Source organism: Coregonus lavaretus (genome assembly GCF_964263955.1).
Source record: "Coregonus lavaretus genome assembly, contig: HAP1_SCAFFOLD_2815, whole genome shotgun sequence".
NCBI lineage: Eukaryota > Metazoa > Chordata > Actinopteri > Salmoniformes > Salmonidae > Coregonus > Coregonus lavaretus.
This window is the reverse complement of record NW_028160868.1, coordinates 23,637-44,688: the sequence shown is the minus strand read 5'-3', so window position 1 is coordinate 44,688 and position 21,052 is coordinate 23,637.

Genomic DNA, 21,052 nt, shown 5'->3' with positions numbered 1-21,052 from the left:
GGGACACTGTTACTGTAATATAATTCATGGAATTCCATGATGTCATCCCATATTCAATGCATTCAAGTGCATTTGTGGCTGGTTTCATCATCTGGTCGCTTGGGGTCGATGGGATGAAGTGGGTCTTCTAGAGCTGCCTGTCCTCTATTGTTTGAACACATGACTGCTGTTATCTATCATTATCTAGGGATGATTGGGCCTTGTCATTAATACAGCGATATACAGGTAGTAGGTGTTCGCAAAATGGACTACTGCAGGGTTGATCTTCCTATGCTCCAAATATTTTATTTTATATTTCCCTAGCTCAAAGAAAGCTTACTGTACAGGTAACTGCCAAAATAAAGGAAACACCAACATAGTGTCTTAATAGGGCATGGGCCACCATGAGCTGCCAGAATGGCTTCAATGCGACATGGCATAGATTCTACAAGTGTCTGGAACTGAGGGATGCGACACCATTCTTCCAAGAGAAATTCCATAATTTTGTGTTTTGTTGATGGTGGTGGTGGTGGAAACCGCTGTCTCAGGGGCCACTCCAGAATCTCCCATAAGTGTTCAATTTGGTTGAGATCTGAGCCCAGTTTTTGAAAGGTACCGATCTGGATTTTGGCTATCGGATAGTATTCGATGAATAGAACGAGTCCCCATTCAAGTCAATGGTTTGTCCATTTTATTTATTATATTTCTATGTATTTAATCCTATCCAAAAGGTGAAATCTAGATAAGTTTTGAAAAACTGGGCCCTGATAACTGACACACACCCTTTAAACCCCCTATGCTCCTTTGAGACCCCTCTTTCAAAGTCAATGAGAGCTCTTCTAGCCATGGTAGCCAAAATTAATGGGCAACTTGCCATTTTTATACATGACCCTAAGCATGTTTTAATTGCATAATGAACTGTGGAAGCACTTGCTTTCAATATACTTTGTATCCCTCGTTCACTCAAGTGTTTCCTTTATTTTGGCAGTTACCCGCATATTCATAGGCTTTAATTATTGTCTTTAAAAATAATTGTATCTACTTTTTTCAGTTATCACATTGATCTTAAATATACTGTATGTGAAGAACAAGTATGTTAAAATAGCAGAGGGAGGCTTTCCTCTCCTTGTGTGTAGCATTTTGAGTTCATAGAAGCTTTGCATTCATTCCCACGCTCCCTCCCAACAGGTCCTTAGAAACCAAGGTTACCTTCCAAATGGCACCTTATTCCCTACCCTTTTCCCTTTATAGTTCACCACTTTTGACCAGAGCACCTAATATAATGCACTACATTTGACTAGGGCCCATACTACTCTGGTCAAAAGTAGTGCACTATATTTGGGACGCAAGCCAGGACTGAATAACCTGGAGCTGCCTTACCTGCCATTTAAGTCTTTACTGCGGTTATGGTCACAGACAATGTTGTATAAATATTTTAGAAGCTTAAGTAGGATCAATGCATCCTCGCACTGTCCTCTGAAATGTGACGGACAGTATCAATTGTCCCCCTGAAATGTCAAGTGCATCCAGACCTATTCTACCACTCAACCAGTCACCATAGTTTCCGTGGTGTATAGGCTTATAATGGTGTTTGCACAGCTAGCCTTGTTTTTCATGAGGGCTGGCCCTAGTGGGATGGTGAATAGACAAACAAAAACACATTTCCTCCAGCACAACCTGAAATTGCATTTATTATGTACATGATGCAAGGTGACCAATGAACTAGCTCACCTCACCAGGTGTGGAGTGTAATATATTTGTGCTTTCCCCTCCACATGTTATGTCCCAATTATATCTCCTTCCTCCCTTGTTCACTTCCCTGTACCTTTAAAGAACATTTGTGGAATAAGAAACATGGCGGAAACTACCACTAGCCAATGCCTCCACCAATCCAATGCTTTTAGAATTATGGGAAGTAGAAAACAGGTGCACAATTCAGGAGACATTGGGACGCACCGGTGAGGTGATACCCCGTGTAGCTCAGTTGGTAGAGCATGGCGCTTGCAACGCCAGGGTTGTGGGTTCGATTCACACGGGGGGCCAGTATGAAAAATGTATTTACTCACTAACTGTAAGTCGCTCTGGATAAGAACGTCTGCTAAATGACAAAAATGTGATATGAGTATGCATGGTGCACCATTTTGTCCCATTGTCTGTGTGTACAGAAACATGAAGCAGATGTAGCCCTGGCCTTTCAGGTGATTCTCTAATGATATGTAGCTATCAGCTTTCAATCTGTAGCTATTAGCTTTCAATCTGGTATTGGATGACTTCTTTAGGGGGGAAAACTTCACCCGTTTAATGTTACAAGGTCACTCAAAAATGTATGATGCCCAAGTTGTGGTGTTGTGTGGAAACTTGGTCTGCAATGCTGTCTGTCTTCCTTTTTCTTAGCACCCCAGCATAATTGCTTGGAAATAAGTATGGCTATTGAACCACATACAGTAGATGCATAGACAGTTTAAAAAGAGAATGGATACATACACAGAGTATACAAAACCTTATGAACACCTGCTATTTCCATGACATAGACTGACCAGGTGAAAGCTATGATCCCTTATTGATGTCACTTTTTAAATCTATTTAAATCAGTATAGATGAAGAGGATGAGATTTTTAAGCCTTGAGACATGGATTGTGCCATTCAGAGGGTGAACGGGCAAGACAAAATATTTAAGTGCCTTTGAACAGGGTATGTTGCTAGGTGCCAGGCATACCGGTTTGTGTCAAGAACTGTAAGGCTGCTGGGTTTTTCACGCTCAACAGGTTCCCGTGTGTATCAAGAATGGTTCATTCCCAAAGGACATCCAGCCAACTTGACACAACTGTCGGAAGCATCGGAGTTAACATGGGCCAGCATCTCTGTAGAACGCTTTCGACACCTTGTAGAGTCCATGCACCGACGAATTGAGGCTGGTCTGAGGGCAAAAGGGGGGGTGCAACTCAATATTAGGAAGGTGCTCCTAATGTTTGGTATACTCGGTGAAGAATGTTAAATGTGTACAACTGACACTCACGTAGTGTCAAGCGCTCACAATGGTTAATGGATGCTACTACTACACGAGCAATTCCCTGGGGTGTATTCATTCCGCCTATTCTGTTGCAAAATGTTTCTTAAACGGAAGCGAACGAAACGGGGCGGGACCTACTTCAATTTGTCCAATAGAAACTCTCGTTTTGCTCTGTTTGCTTCTTAAACGGTAAATGGTTTCCGTAATGAATACACCCCAGGACTTGTGAGGGAGTCGGAGGGTGCTGCTGCAGGAAGGGGAGCTCTGGGAGAGCTCGGAGGTTGGATCTGCACCCGGCAGTCTATCGCGGAAACGTACAATTTTTTATAAACAATAAATAAGTGTCGGACTGCACAGGTTGAGACGCGTACGAGGTAGGTAACGTCCGCGACTGTCTTTTTCCTCCACAAACTGAATCCAATGTAATTGTTGAAAGCTTTGGAAATAGTGGTAGTTGTACACAGGGTTCTTTTCGCTAGGTGGCTAACGTTAGCAGGCTACATTGATGCCAATTGAGGCTGTCAAAACACAGAAAGCGATTGCCATCAAATGGATAATTCCTTGGGGAAACCTTACGGTTTCACACAGCATCCTGGAATGTGGAATTGTGTTGCTATTGTCGCTGAAAGCAATGCTCCCTTTCAGAAAACACTACGGGTTTCGAATGATATAAACATATAGCTGGACAATTCAACATTTGACAGACGCTCCAGGACAACAATGTGGGAATCACTGAAGGTTCATTACACCACTCTTCAGTTCAGTCGTTTCCCAGATGCATAGCATGCACTATAGGCGATGCCAGACGGCTGTTTTATAACCGTTCCAACGAATGGTTCCATTCCAATAGAATCCTGTCAATCATGCATCATCAACGCGACTGCATGAGGATTAATGGAACCCTTACTTGTCCCCTGACCGAGGTGTACCGGTTTTTGTATTCATTGCCTTCTCACAGGGCAAATGCATTGCATGTGGCAACAGATTCAAGTGAAAGCAAGTAAATTAAGTATGGGCCTGGGCCTGCATCTAGCCTACAGTACACAGTGCTGGTACACAGTGCTGAAAATAGAAACCGTTTTCATATATGGACACAGCGGTGTGCGTGCTCTCGTTATGGATGGCAATAACGAATGCCTATGCTCTATTCACATGTGTAGCCTACTGTCCTGAAAATTATATATTTCTGTTAATGATTACATAAGAGTTCAGTGTGTGCAATATAAGCAACGTTGTTCTCGGTCTGACAACTAGACCAGACAGATAACTGATTATGGAAAGAACTAGAGGTGCCAAGTTGACAATATTCCATTGATCCCACTGTCTGGGGAGGGAGGTCACCCACGAAAATGATGTCATTGTTTTTCGAGGGACTATGGTCTTTGGTCATTTCCTTACCTGGTTTTATGAGCGTGAATTGGTATGAGTAATGTCACAGTGATACTGCTGCTCTTTGCGACAGACGTGTTGTACCTGTGTTGACATCCTGCTAGTAAAAGTTGAGGGAATTACAACTTCAAAGTCCATTCAGGAAATGCTCAATTTACCATCCAGCTCCTGCACTGCTGGTTTCAACTTTTTTTTGTTTTGTTAACATTTTGAAGACAATATTGGAAAGACCCAGTGGAGGCTCCTCCGAGGAGGAAGGGGAGGACCATTCTCAGTGAATTTCTGAAAAATAAAAAATAGTGAAACATTTAAAGTTAACCTTTTTAGATAAAACTATGCTAAATATATTCACATGTCAACAAATAATTATAACACACTGTTTTGCAATGAAGGTCTACATGTCCAGCAGCAATCAAATCTGATATTTGGGATATGCTAATGCTCTCCACTGGTGCCAGTAAGATGGGCTACAGAGCGCTCAATTGGGAGTTGAGAATTACGATAACTAGAGACAGATTAGTATTTTCTTTGTCTTCTCTTTTCAGCAACAGCCATTTGCTTTCTAAACTATGTTTTTCCTACGATTGTCTTTTAAAATATTGAGCTAGGCCTATTTAACTGCAACTCAACAATCAGCTATTTGGTAGGCTATTTGCGGCGCGCGCTGCCCAAATTGCGCGCTTAAAACAATCCACACCTAATTTTTAAAAGACTAATGATCCTCTGTGGCCAAATCATGCTCTCTGGTGTAGTATTTTGAATGATTGTATTTATTTCTGTATAGGCACGAGTAATTATATAGCAAATTTTGGCACATTTAATTCAATTTACTTTAGGTGAAGCCACTAGCCTATTGGATGCGCCGCCTATGCTGACATCAATGTTAAAGTAACCGGTGCGTAAAACATCTGGTCGTGAGGCTTACAGGGCCGAGTTCAAATGCCACATCAAATTCCAAGCAATCGGCGCAGTGCCTAAACAGTTTGCTTTGCTGGTCAGCCATCTGGCACAGTCTCTGCTTTCTTAAAATGAAAGAAAGGCGCGCAGGCTTCTCTCCAGGCGATGCTCCGCGTGATCCTAAAGCCAGCCGCTCCAAAACGTTTAACAGCGGTTGCATTTTAATCGTGCTTGGAATGATTTTAGTCTACTTTTTTGTAGCCTACGTTTACATTTTGGTATTGAGCTACGGTATGGCGCCATACCCTGTATGAAGGCCTTTGGATTTACTGGCGCTGCACGTACACTATAAAACACAAGGTTTTTGAGGCTGTAAAATGCTATCTCACTGGTTTCTTATTTGACTACTGCCCGCTGTGTGTTGATTATGGTGAAACTGGGAGACATTTTCCTTAAACAACATCCCACACATGGGACAAGCCAGGGTTATTGTAACCCTTTCATCAGGCATTGGTTGCATCCTTTATAGTGCACTACTTTTGACCGGAGACCTGGTCAAAAGTAGTGCACTATATAGGGAATAGGTTGCTGTTTGGGACGTAATCATTTACTCCACCCATAGCAGCAGCAGATTGTAGGCTAACCACCACAGTGTGCGGTGGGTGCCAGTGATGACGGAATGGGGACTGCACAAATATATCATGTTTCTGGATGGTATAATACTATATGTAGGGTTCCAGACCCTATCACCTTTGTAATTAGTGTAATGTGAGCTGAATTAGTCATGCCCCAGTGATCAGACTAAAGTCTCAGTTTAGTGTGATGAGGAGTGTCACCTTACACCGTCTGTGGTGTAGGCTACCCATCCTCTTCTCCAGGTGCTGTGTCTGACTCTAGTGTCTGTCGTCCATTCACACACATACATAACTCCGCCAAACTGGCTTTGTCGTGCAGGATAAGGGCCGTAGATAGAAGGGCAATAATGGAGGTTGGAGGTTTGAGTTGTAAAAGGCATGCATTGTTTTGTGTTTTTCACTCATTGTGCTATTAGCACATAGAACACTTTTTTTTCTGATTTGAAGATGTGTAGGGGTGTAAACGTTCACGTTTAAACGAAATTGCGACGATAACGTTAAGAAAAAATCCATAACCGAAAACGTTTTGTTTCTCTTCCACAAAATAAAAATCACAGTGGTTATCACAAAATTACCACTAACAGGCGAATACCTAACGCAACAATGCTGTAACGTTAGTAGGAGACATGCATCTTTCAAATTATTTACCATGGATATTGCACTCCGCACGTAATCGTCGTTAAATTGGAAAAATGGCAGAGGCAAGCGACAGCAGCGAACAGTTTGCTCTGCCCTGAGTCAATACTGCTGCGCTGTACTTTTAGCCGGCCCAATGTTACAACGTAGCGATTGGTGCTTTGGAAACATGCTGAAGTACAGACTGACTGCTGGGAACATGTCTACAACTTAATCAGCAAGCTGTCAAACTATCGTAAATAAGTGACAAGTTGCACGCTGTTTATCAGTGCAGTGCCCAACATCATTGGCTAGCTAGCTAAAATTCCATCCCTTTGTTTGTCAGTGAAGCTACCTAGCAGCAGACAGGCCACAAGCTAAATCAGCTGATGAAATCACTGGTGACGGATATGCTTTACAACTTTCTCACCGCGAGTCTGTGTCTGCCCCAGTGCCTGTGTTTCATAGCGAGTGAGTCATGCACAAAACAGGTTGCGGGAAACAATGCTGTCGAATGGATTTAGAAATATTGATAAGTGGCAGTTGGGACGTCGAGTGTGCGACGTCTCAAAATGGCAATTTAAACGTTAAGAAAAATCGTTTAAACTTCAACCCAAGGCTTCCCTCAGGAATGGAGTTAGGCTCTCACTCTGTACCAGATAAAGTCTGTACTATTGCTGTAAGGACAATAACCTACATGGTTTAGTCTACAGTGCACACTACAGTTACAGTAGGCCATTTCCATGTAAAAGGATCCATGAGCACCAACATTTTGAAGTTCATAGGAGCACATACATTTGGTGTCAAATGAAAGCAAAGGGTCTATATTTTTGAGAAATTAAGGCATATATACATTTTTCAAACATTTTCCATCCTATACATTTTGAATAAGCAAATACTTTTTGATTTCTGGTCAAACTGATGGAAAAGGGGTCTTAGAAAACAGCTACCAGAAAGTCTTAAAGGGTATTATAAATGCATCAAAACCCAATAATGTTGACATTAAGACCTTTGCCAACTAATATCAACATTTTATGTTTAATTTTAGAATTAGACTAATAGCCAATGTGTAGAATAATACCCAAACATGCAAGGGAGAATATTGCATTTTTCAACCTTTGTACCTATTCAGGATACATCACAATGAATACATCACATATCCATAGTTATGCATTTCTGTATAGTACACATCAGGGACCCATGATGTAATTCAGTTATCATGTGTTAATCTACTTCACTTACTGTAGTTAAATAACCCAAATAGATTTTTTCAAACTCAAGGTGTCATATCATAGCTGACACCCCATTCTTTCTGCTGACATGTTTCAATCTTAATTCAGAGTAGACGTTTAAGAGTTTTTGGAAAACTTGGTGACAAAAACTGCACTGTTCTTTAAGTAACCTAAAATGTGTTTTTGTCCAATTTTTAATGTGGAAATTGTTGAAAGTAGTCCTTGTGTATAGAGTTGTATGGTTTGTTTAACTTTGCGATCAATGTTTTTTTTTAAGGTAAAAAGCTGAGTCTTCGCATCATTCTGTTACCTTGGAATTGCCCATTACCAGTATGAGTTTTATATAATTATTAATTATTATACATATTATTATTATATTTTAGTGTTGTTGCTGATAGGAAGTGTGTATCAAGGCAATATTTGGTGATGGAGTATCAGCTTGATAGTTTTTATACAAGTGCCCAAGGCTGAATAGGCCTAGTATACACAGCCACAACACACAGGCTAGACAGAGGCCTATTCAATCCATTTAAGTTATTTGCTTCTCTTTTCACTGTCTGCAGCCAGCTAGTGCTCTAAGCTATGAGTTTAGACTAAAAAGTTGCTGTTGACTCAAGCATGAGGAGGTTCCATTTGTAATATACCAATTTGTAAGTCGCTCTGGATAAGAGCGTCTGATAAATGATGTAAATGTAATATATGAATGTATTATTTCTCCCTTCCATTACCATCCCTGAATGCTCATTAGGTATTTATTCTGAACAAAAATATAGACCCAACAATTTCAAAGATTTTACTCAGTTACAGTTTATATAAGGTAATCAGTCAATTGAAATAAATTAATTTAGCCCTAATCTATTTTTTATTTATTTTATTTATTTCACCTTTATTTAACCAGGTAAGCCAGTTGAGAACAAGTTCTCATTTACAACTGCGACCTGGCCAAGATAAAGCAAAGCAGTGCGATTAAAAACAACAACACAGAGTTACATAAGACATAAGGTCATAAAATACAACAGAAAATATATGAATTTCACATGACTAGGAATAGATTTAAAAAAGTAGGGGTGTGGAGCAGAAAACCAGTCAGTATCTGGTGTGACCAGCATTTGCCTCATCCAGCGCGACACATCTCCTTCGCATAAAAATGATCAGGCTGTTGATTGTGGCTTGTGGAATGTTGTCCCACTCCTCAGAGGTATCGTGGCAAGGAAACAAAACATGAAGCAGACTGAATTTCTTGAGGAAAAGAGTCCTAATGTTGGAAACAAACAGCCTTATGTTGTCAACCCGGAGTCACATGTTTCTTTTCCAAGCTATAGCACACAATATTTTACATACAGTACTTTAAAGGACCAAAGAGTTTAGTGTGCTTTGTGTTTTCCTTTATGCCATGGAAAATCAGGTAACGCAATGCTGGTATCGTGACAACCCTAACTACTCTTCCTGGGGGCCAAACAGGAATAAAACAATGCATCATAAATAAAACAATACATCATACAAGACATTGCGTTATACACATTTACATTGCTGCAATATTACAGATTAACAATATTACAATGATACAATATTACAGTATGTTTGTCTCCACAGTCTGTGTGGTTCCATGAGGTGATTTATCAATTTTTAAAAAATCAGGTTTTATTGCTAGCTTGAGTTACCCGAGGTGGAAGAGTTCCATGTAGTCATGGCTTTATATAGTACTGTGCATTTCCTAGCCTCTGTTCTGGACTTGGGGACTGTGAATAGACCCCTGTTGGCATGTCTTGTGGGGTATGTATGGTTAAAGCTTATTCAAGGGAAACTTTGACCCATATTATTCCATCAGCTCCCTAATCCCAACCCTGTGACATAATAGACTACAGTGTTTTTTCTCTTGTAATTGAGGGACATTAGGCAATTTTTCTACACAGAAACATTCTGGTTCTATAGATAGAATAGTGGAAAAAGATTTGCCTCGCCCATGGGATGAGCATGCAGCATTCACTGTTCTTTTTTGATCAGCATTTAGCTACAGCATCCATTATTCACGTGTCTCTATGGCCTTTAATCATGTATAGCTTTTTTACTAAACTTGGCTCTCCACTGTGTTGCTATCCATCCTGTACCGCTGCTGATACTCAACAAGTGCTTTTAAGAAACATAGTGGGATAAGCTGCTTGGGTCCTCCAGTCTCTACTGTGGGTTTGTTGGTCTGGGTTTCCTGGGCCTAATGTTGTGTGTGTGTGTGTGTGTGTGTGAGAGAGGCCACCACTGTTTTCCCTGCCAGTCCCATTTGGCTCCAGTCAGTGTCTCAATGTGTTTTCCATGTTCTCTTTAGCTGGATAAGATGGATGGGCTCTGGGGGAAGTGGGAACTCCTCTCCTGGTTCTTTGGTTGGCAGTGTGTCTCTGTGTTGCTATCGGAGTGACTTCCGACCGTGGCGCCACTGAGGCTTCCACTCTATTCATTGTTGGCGTCTGTAGAGTCTCTGGATGAGTCCAAAGTGACACCCTATTCCCTATTGCACTACTTATGACCAGAGACCTATGGGCCCTGGTCAAAAGTAGTGCACTATAAAGGGAATAGGGTGCCGTTTGGGATGTGCACATAGAATAATCAGTGGTGTTCACACAGCAAAGAGATTACTGTACGCCTGAAAAGACAAGATTGTGGGGAAGAGATTTTGGCTGTGTATGTCTCGAGGGACTGGCGGTAGAGGAAGTTATCTTAGGGGTTAGTTGACAAAAGACAGACTGCACAGACAGGGTCCCAGTGCTGGCTCGTTTTCAGTGAGCTGAATCCTTATTTGAGTGACTCACACAAATTGGCCTATGCATACAGTATGTCAATGGAAGATTGGCATGAATCGTTGTATGTGAATCAAAGATGATGGCTCACGACTCGAAGCACGATTGAAAATAAAATACAAGAGAACTTGAAGTTAATATGAACTTGAATAGGGATATGCTTCTTGCGGGAGGAGTTTAAATGATCCTGGAAGCTGTGCTGCCATAAGGCTGGGCACATTAGAAGTGAATTGACACAGAACATGTTAAGCTCCTTTTCATTGTTTTACTGATCCTTTAATTACAGGTAATAATGTGTGACCTGAAAGCCACCCTGGCCCTTTAGTCAGTTAATGACTTGTTAATAATGCCAGTGGATGTAGCCTAGACCTAGTGCAGTGCAATGATGATCAAATCCTCTAGTCTATGTTTAGGCTAAAATGCTGCTCAGTTCATTAGGGGCTACAAATTCGCAAATCTTTTTGTGGATTAAAGTTATGTTATTTACAGTGCATTCGGAAAGTATTCAGACCCCTTCCCTTTTTCCACATGGATTACATTTGTTTTCCTCATCAATCTACACACAATACCCCATAATGACAAAGCTAAAACAGTGTTTTTAGACACAAAACTAAACAGAAATACCTTATTTACATAAGTAATCAGACCCTTTGCTATGAGACTCGAAAATTGAGCTCGGGTGCATCTTGTTTCCATTGATCATCCTTGATATGTTTCTACAACTTGATTGGTGTCCACCTGTGGTAAATTCAATTGATTGGACTTGATTTGGAAAGGCACACACCTGTCTATATAAGGTCCCACAGTTGACAGTGCATGTCAGAGCAAAAACCAAGCCATGAGGTCGAAGGAATTGTCCGTAGAGCTCCGAGACAGGATTGTGTCGAGGCACAGATCTGGGGAAGTGTACCAAAACAATTCTGCAGCATTGAAGGTCCCCAAGAACACAGTGGCCTCCATCATTCTTAAATGGAAGAAGTTTGGAACCACCAAGACTCTTCCTAGAGCTGGCTGCTCGGCCAAACTGAGCAATCAGGGGAGAAGGGCCTTTGTCAGGGAGGTGATCAAGAACTCGATGGTCACTCTGACAGAGCTCCAGAGTTCCTCTGTGGAGATGGGAGAACCTTCCAGAAGGACAACCATCTCTGCAGCACTCCACCAATCAGGCCTTTATGGTAGAGTGGACAGACAGAAGCCACTCCTCAGTAAAAGGCACATGACAGCCTTTTACAGAGGGCAAGACAAAATATTTAAGTGCGTTTGAACGTGGTATGGTAGTAGGTGCCAACTCAATATTAGGAAGGTGTTCCTAATGTTTGGTATACTCGGTGTACAGTGCATTTGGAAAGTATTCAGACCCCTTGACTTTTTCCACATTTTGTTACGTTACAGATTCATTTTTTCCCTCATCAATCTACACACAATACCCCAGAATGACAAAGCGAAAACTGGTTTTTATCAATTTTAGTAAATGTATTTAAAAAACAACAACAATAACAACAAAAATGTATTTACATAAATATTCAGACCCTTTGGTATGAGCCTCGAAATTGAGGTCCGGTGCATCCTGTTTCCATTGATCATCCTTGATGTTTCTACAACTTGATTGGAGTCGACCTGTGGTGAATTAAATTGATTGGACATGATTTGGAAAGGCACACACCTGTCTATATAAGGTCCCACAGTTGACAGTGCATGTCAGAGCAAAAACCAAGCATTGATGGTCCCCAATAACACAGTGGCCTCTATCATTCTTAAATGGAAGAAGTTTGGAACCACCAAGACTCTTCCTAGAGCTGGCCGCCTGGCCAAACTGAGCAATCGGGGGAGAAGGGCCTTGGTCATGGAGGTGACCAAGAACCCGATGGTCACTCTGACAGAGCTCCAGAGTTCCAATGTGGAGATGGGAGAAGCTTCCAGAAGGACAACCATCTCTGCAGCTCTCCATCAATCAGGCCATTATGGTAGACTGGCCAGACGGAAGCCACTCCTCAGTAAAAGGCACATGACAGCCCGCTTGGAGTTTGCCAAAAGGCACCTAAAGGACTCAGACCATGAGAAACAAGATTCTCTGGTCTGATGAAACCAAGATTGAACTCTTTGGCCTGAATGCCAAGCGTCATGTCTGGAGGAAACCTGGCACCATCCCTACTGTGAAGCATGGTGGTGGCAGCATCATGCTGTGGGGATGTTTTTCAGCGGCATGGCCTGGGAGACTAGTTAGGATGAACGGAGCAAAGTACAGAGATACTTGATGAAAACCTTCTCCAGAGCGCTCTGGACATCAGATTGGGGCAAAGGTTCACCTTCCAACAGGACAACGACCCTAAGCACACAGCCAAGACAACGCAGGAGTGACTTCGGGACAAGTCTCTGAATGTCCTTGAGTGGCTCAGCCAGAGCCCGGACTTGAACCCGATCGAACATCTCTAGAGAGACCTGAAAATAGCTGTGCAGCGACGCTCCCCATCCAACCTGCTAGAGCTTGAGAGGATCTACAGAGAATAATTTGAGAAACTCCCCAAATACAGGTGTGCCAAGCTTGTAACTTCATACCCAAGAAGAATCGAGGCTGTAATCGCTACCAAAGGTGCTTCAACAAAGTACTGAGTATAGGGTCTGAATAGTTATGTAAATTATATATTTCAGTTTTTTACTAAAAATCTGGTTTCGCTTTGTCATAATGAGGTATTGTGTGTAGATTGAGAGAATTAAAAAAAAATCCATTTTAGAATAAGGCTGTAACGTAACAAAGTGGAAAAGGTCAAGGGGTTTGAATACTTTCTGAATGCACTGTATGCCGATCAACTCTAAACAACTGTATGAAATAGGAATTAGGCCCTATAGGAAGGAACTGATTCAATGCATAGGCCTAGTTAACCACTAGACCTGTAGAATATGTCCAATGTTTAACTTTTAAGTGGCAGAGTCCCTCTGAGCACCTTTTTATTGGCATTAGACTTCAACTTGAGGAAGATGATTCTTGTCAATCTTTAAGCTGTGTAACAGGGGTTGTAGGTTGAAGTTTGGCTTTGGATTCACTGCCTCTGCTGATCTCATCAAAACCAAATTCACTGTACTGGGAGGGAGTTCACAAAATGGAATCTCTAGGAATGGGGGGGGACTCGGGAGGGGAGGAGATTCCTGTCCACTTCAATAGCAAAAATCTGGAAATCTGCTTATCCTTTTACAATCCTAGTTTGGGCAAGGCTTGGCTGTCTGAGATTAATGCTTCAGCTTTTGTACAGTCGCCTATACTGGGTCATATTCACTCACTGGGCACATAAACTGGAGAAATGTTTCAAATGGAAAACATGAGCGGTAATACAGGCCAAGTTCAGGTACTGTTGTTGGCTACCTCCTGAGTTTTAAACCCTTGACTCATGTCTGGTGGCCACAGCCCACTGTGACCCTGGTAGGCATTACCTTCCTAGACCAGACTGGCTGGAACCAGGATCAGGAACCTACTCCTGCTGAGCCTATGTCAGCTCCAGTTAACACGGCATGGATGAAAGCCCTATTTCTGACCTGCAGTCAGGACCCCCCCCCCCCCCCCCCCCCCCCCCCCCCCCGCCCCGTCAGGAACCATAGAATTAGAATTAGTTTACCAGTCAATTTGCCAAGGTTAGAGGTTCCAAACCTGTTCTACTCATTCCATTTCTTTGGATGGAACCCTGACTGAGGAGGAAAAACATATCTGTTGTGTGAGCATGACAGTAAAAATTGAATGGCCCTACATAGTTCCGTAAGGTGTTAACTTAAATCATTAGGCCTGTAGTTTCAAAACCTGCTTTGTCAGGTATGATAATCCTCACTCACACAACTGACTGTGGTGTACAGACTGTATTCTAGGCCAAACCGACGCACCCTTCATGGCAGGGAAGCAATACTTTTAAAATCTCTCTCTGGGACATAGCTCATGTCTCGATAAACCACCACCACCACCTGACTCTTACTCCATGATGCAAGTTCTAACTGATCATAGATAGTTACTAAGCATGACATATGGTATTAAGGTACACACTAGTCTGCTGGAGTAGGCCCCTCCCACTCTGAGCTCATACTCCATTAGCCTACATTTTGCAGGCTGAAATGATTTCTTAGCAGATATTATATAAATTATGATAAACACAATTAAACCTCTTCTGGATAGGACCCTTCATCTCAATTTCCGCCTAAAATGACGTACCCAAATCTAACTGCCTGTAGCTCAGGACCTGAAGCAAGGATATCCATATTCTTGATTCAATTTGAAAGGAAACACTTACGTTTGTGGAGATGTGAAATTAATGTAGGAGAATATAACAATAGATCTGATAAAAGATTAAACAAACAAAAAACGTGTATTTTTTTTTTGCGTCATCTTTGAAATGCAAGAGAAAGGCCATACATTGAGATGGGAAGCTGGGGATGATTTAGATGTTGTCCACAATAGGGCAACACTGTTTGTGCAAAGTTTCAGACTGATACATTCAAGAATGAGAGAGCTATATCATATTTAGTATGAAGTCTCCCAGATGTCCCTCACAAGTTTGCCCAAATGTACCCAAGTGGCCACCAAGTACATAACTATAGAGAACATACAAAAATGCTATGGTAATAAATAAATAAATCAAAGTTTACACACTCCCAGGAATGTCATACATGATGGATCATTAGCTTCCCTACATAAAAGGTACTAACCTTCACTCCTCTAGATGGCCGGGTGGGGTGTGGGTGTGGAGCCAGAAACAACAGAGGGGTCAGACTGGAGGAACCAGTTCCTATGTTTTGAATGAGTGGGGGATGGAGGACTTTAATGTAGTCTCTTTGGAGTTTGCTCCCAGAGGTCATCTGACACCACTATTAAGGATGTAAAAAAATTCAGAACTCAAGTTTACTATTACTTATTTGATTGAACCTTTTATTTTAGCAGGGGGTGAGCCCTGCATCAGTACTTGTATGGATGAGCCCTGCATCAATACATCAAATACACAACACCTATCTATAAATATTTATATTATATAGAGTATGGGGAACACAATCACTGTAATGAAATATGTGGACCAATAGGCAATAAGACACTCAAAAACCACAGCATGTCATAGCCAACATACCCTAACGCACGCAACTGCATTAGCATGAAAAGCAAAATCGTATTTTAATTACTGATCTAAAAGTATATTTTCCTTCCAAAAATCTTTCTTGCGGCCTGGAATCAAAACTCCTCATCCATTCGTGCAGTGTCACTCTCCCGGTCAATTTCTGCAATAATCTCATCCAAATTTGTATACTTGGACTTCGATTTAGCTTATCCACTCTTAGCAGCCATGTTGTACTTTTTTCCGTTTTTAGAAAAGTTTGTAGAAGAAAGCGAACCGCTGCGGAACGTAAACGCTCCTGCGTCCTGTTGATTTTCAACTGAGAATGAATGGTGTTATGCAGAGCTCTAGCATAACAGCCGTTTGTCATACAAAGGGTGATCACATACTCATGGAAAGCCCAGCTCATTGACTATCTGTTTCAAAACGATAGGTGGTCATTGGACCAAGACACTGTCAATCAAGTGAACACCGTCTGTCTCATTGGTGCGTATCTTCTTGGGCTAATTGACGTGTTGTGTAGCCAATACGTAATGTAGAATGATGAAGCAATGTTTGGTTGCCTTCTAGAGTGTCTGAGGTTTAGCCGATTTTTTTTTATTTTATTTTTTATTTTATTTTATTTTTTAGATTTCATAAATTGTTTTGTTGAAAGAGTCGGAATTCATGCGAAATGCTGTATACAACATGGGGATCGTGTTTTAGGATATAAAAATTGATTTTATCAAACAACTAAGCTACATTTTATCTCTGGGACCCTCAGGATGACAAATCAGAGCAAGATTACTGAATGTAAGTACATTATTTACCTTCAGAGGTGAATGTATCAAACCAGTTGCCTTGATAAAAGTGTTTTGTTGTTGTGTATTATCCTCAAACAATAGCATGGTATTTTTTAGTTGTAATAGCTACTGTAAATTGGACACCGCAGTTAGATTAACAATCATTTAAGCTTTCTGGCCATATAAGACATGTCTATGTCCTGTAAAGTTGGCTGTTGTTTAAAACGCCATTCTAGTCAAATATCGCATATTGAGCCGATTTCGGGACACTGATCCAGTAGGCAGGATAAGGAACAGGAAATGATAGTTAATACCTGTAATATTCAAACAATAGCATGGTATTTTTTAGTTGTAATAGCTACTGTAAATTGGACACCGCAGTTAGATTAACAATCATTTAAGCTTTCTGGCCATATAAGACATGTCTATGTCCTGTAAAGTTGGCTGTTGTTTAAAACGGCATTCTAGTCAAATATCGCATATTGAGCCGATTTCGGGACACTGATCCAGTAGGCAGGATAAGGAACAGGAAATGATAGTTAATACCTGTAATATTCTATATTTATAGAGCTAAGCATAACCATAGAAAGGCTGAGTGTCAAATCAATTGAAAGAGACTTTGCAGGCAGATTCACAAGGCATTGAAGGCACAGCTCTTTTGCTCTTCTTGGCACTTTCAACACAGCCTCCAGGCCCATTGTTTCTAAACATATCACAGGGTTTTGTGTTCAGAAGCAGTCTCTGTGTGTGTCTCAAATGGCACCCTATTCTCTAGTGCACTACTTTTGCCCAGGGCCCCAAGTCTCTGGTCAAAAGTAGTGAATAGGGTGACATTTGGGATGCACTCTTTGTCTCTTCACCACGTGACTTTGCTTTACCATGACAGTAAGCTCTGTGTGCAGCGGACAGTCTGGACAATACTCCAACAATCCTCTGTTTGTACCAGCCGTGGCAGTGCGAAGAGTAGGCCCAACATGCATAACTCACAGCCCATTCAAAAACTGCCTCTCAACTATTTATTCTGCTGGGGAAGTAGTGGCTTTCTTTAGAATGAAAAGGCTAATGTCTGCCATTGTCTCCAGCTCCTCTTCAGAAACATACAAGAAACTTCAACCAGCAGCTGCTATTGGCCTGACTGTTCATATGAATACCATTGATATGAAAATGTATGCACTCACTAACTGTAAGTCGCTCTGGATAAGAGCGTCTGCTAAATGACTCAAATGTAAATGAAAAATTGGTGAACTGTCCCTTTTTAATATTTACATTTACATTTACGTCATTTAGCAGACGCTCTTATCCAGAGCGACTCACAAATAGGTGCATTCACCTTATAGCCAGTGGGATAACCACTTTACAATGTTTTTTTTGTTTTGTTTTTGTTTTGTTTGTTTTTTATTTGGGGGGGGGGGGGGGTTGGGGTAAGGGGGGGCAGAAGGATTACTTTATCCTATCCCAGCTATTCCTTAAAGAGGTGGGGTTTCAAATGTCTCCGGAAGGTGGTGAGTGACTCCGCTGTCCTGGCGTCGTGAGGGAGCTTGTTCCACCATTGGGGTGCCAGAGCAGCGAACAGTTTTGACTGGGCTGAGCGGGAACTATGCTTCCGCAGAGGTAGGGGAGCCAGCAGGCCAGAGGTGGATGAACGCAATGCCCTCGTTTGGGTGTAGGGACTGATCAGAGCCTGAAGGTACGGAGGTGCCGTTCCCCTCACAGCTCCGTAGGCAAGCACCATGGTCTTGTAGCAGATGCGAGCTTCAACTGGAAGCCAGTGGAGTGTGCGGAGGAGCGGGGTGACGTGAGAGAACTTGGGAAGGTTGAACACCAGACGGGCTGCGGCATTCTGGATGAGTTGTAGGGGTTTAATGGCACAGGCAGGGAGCCCAGCCAACAGTGAGTTGCAGTAATCCAGACGGGAGATGACAAGTGCCTGGATTAGGACCTGTGCCGCTTCCTATGTAAGGCAGGGTCGTACTCTCCGAATGTTGTAGAGCATGAACCTACAGGATCGGGTCACCGCCTTGATGTTAGCGGAGAACGACAGGGTATTGTCCAGGGTCACGCCAAGGCTCTTCGCACTCTGGGAGGAGGACACAATGGAGTTGTCAACCGTGATGGCGAGATCATGGAACAGGCAGTCCTTCCCCGGGAGGAAGAGCAGCTCCGTCTTGCCAAGGTTCAGCTTGAGGTGGTGATCCGTCATCCATACTGATATGTCTGCCAGACATGCAGAGATGCGATTCGCCACCTGGTTATCAGAAGGGGGAAAGGAGGAGATTAGTTGTGTGTCGTCAGCGTAGCAATGATAGGAGAGGCCATGTGAGGATATGACAGAGCCAAGTGACTTGGTGTATAGCGAGAATAGGAGAGGGCCTAGAACTGAGCCCTGGGGGACACCAGTGGTGAGAGCACGTGGTGCAGAGACAGCTTCTCGCCACGCCACTTGGTAGGAGCGACCGGTCAGGTAGGACGCAATCCAAGAGTGAGCCGCGCCGGAGATGCCCAGCTCGGAGAGGGTGGAGAGGAGGATCTGATGGTTCACAGTATCAAAGGCAGCAGACAGGTCTAGAAGGACAAGAGCAGAGGAGAGAGAGTTAGCTTTAGCAGTGCGGAGAGCCTCCGTGACACAGAGAAGAGCAGTCTCAGTTGGAGGATTCGGCAGGGAGGAGAATGTGGGAAAGAGCTTCCTAGGGTTAGAGGCAGATGCTTGGAATTTAGAGTGGTAGAAAGTGGCCTTAGCAGCAGAAACAGATGAAGAAAATATAGAGAGGAGGGAGTGAAAAGATGCTTCCAGTTGAAGCTCGCATCTGCTACAAGACCATGGTGCTTGCCTACGGAGCTGTGAGGGGAACGGCACCTCCGTACCTTCAGGCTCTGATCAGTCCCTACACCCAAACGAGGGCATTGCGTTCATCCACCTCTGGCCTGCTGGCTCCCCTACCTCTGCGGAAGCATAGTTCCCGCTCAGCCCAGTCAAAACTGTTCGCTGCTCTGGCACCCCAATGGTGGAACAAGCTCCCTCACGACGCCAGGACAGCGGAGTCACTCACCACCTTCCGGAGACATTTGAAACCCCACCTCTTTAAGGAATAGCTGGGATAGGATAAAGTAATCCTAAAGGAGTCTAGTTTTCTTCCATTTCCGCTCAGCTGCCCGGAGCTCTGTTCTGTGAGCTCGCAATGAGTCATCAAGCCACGGAGCTGGAGGGGAGGACCGAGCCGGCCAGGAGGATAGGGGACATAGAGAGTCAAAGGATGTAGAAAGGGAGGAGAGGAGGGTTGAGGAGGCAGAATCAGGAGATTGGAGGGAGAAGGATTGAGCAGAGGGAAGAGATGATAGGATGGAAGAGGAGAGAGTAGCGGGAGAGAGAGAGCGAAGGTTGCGACGGCGCATTACCATCTGTGTAGGGGCAGAGTGAGTAGTGTTGGAGGAGAGGGAGAGAGAAAATGATACAAAGTAGTGGTCGGAGACTTGGAGGGGAGTTGCAGTGAGATTAGTAGAACAACAGCATCTAGTAAAGATGAGGTCAAGCGTATTGCCTGCCTTGTGAGTAGGGGGGGACGGTGAGAGGGTGAGGTCAAAAGAGGAGAGGAGTGGAAAGAAGGAGGCAGAGAGAAATGAGTCAAATGTAGACGTAGGGAGGTTGAAATCCCCCAGAACTGTGAATATCATTTGGTTAGAGTGAATAGGCTAGGCTATGTCTCCCAAAACACACACACTCCCACCCCTCTTGGCATCCTCCCTAAGCTCTTCTTCTCCCATCTTTGCCTCCTGCTGTTTGTCAGATTGTGGCGTCCTCAGAGAGAGATAGTAGGGTGTCCACCCACTCTACCCAGAGTGGGTGAAAACATGCTTTGGTGATGACATTCCACTTCCTTATGTTTATAAAATACATTTTACCAAGACAAATATGATTTTCATGTTCTGAATCATTCAGTGGGGTCTTTCTCTAACACGGGGGTTCCCAAACTTTTTTGGCACGCGACCCCATTTTGATATCTGAAAATTCTCGTGACCCCAACCATGTGAAAAAGGTTATGTGATTAACAGCCAATGTTTACTTTTTTATTTGGGGCTATGGCAGTCAATTGAAAAACATTCTAACAGTATTTCTGATTGTCTTCTCAACTCAACATCACATACTTTTAATGTGGGGCTATGACAGTCAATTGCAAATTAGTCTGACATATAATGTCTCTTATCTCACCATCACTTATGAGATGGGTGTGGCTTAATTCATGTCGCGTCAGAGCTTCTCAAAGTCAGGGGGCGTGGTCAACAGTACGCACCTCATCTCTGCAGATGAGAGCACTGAATCCAGCTTCACACAGATATGAGCTGGTGAAGGGTACCATGAGTTTTAATGTTCAGAGGGAGACTACAGGGTATTCCCTTTGAATCAGGAATCAAAACTCCTCCGTAGTGACCCGTGAATGCGCTGTCTTGCAACATTCGGTCACATGACAGCTCGAACAGCTGTTCGATTTCACTTACGGCATGTCAACTGAGCCAGGATCACAGTCAAACGGATTGGGAAGTAGGTCCCAAAGTGCTCTTCCAAGCGTTGGAGGTGAGCAGTCATCACTCGTAAGTGAAACATGCACAGCCGAGGGAAGGGGGCATGGTTCGCTTTTGAAAGACTCTCT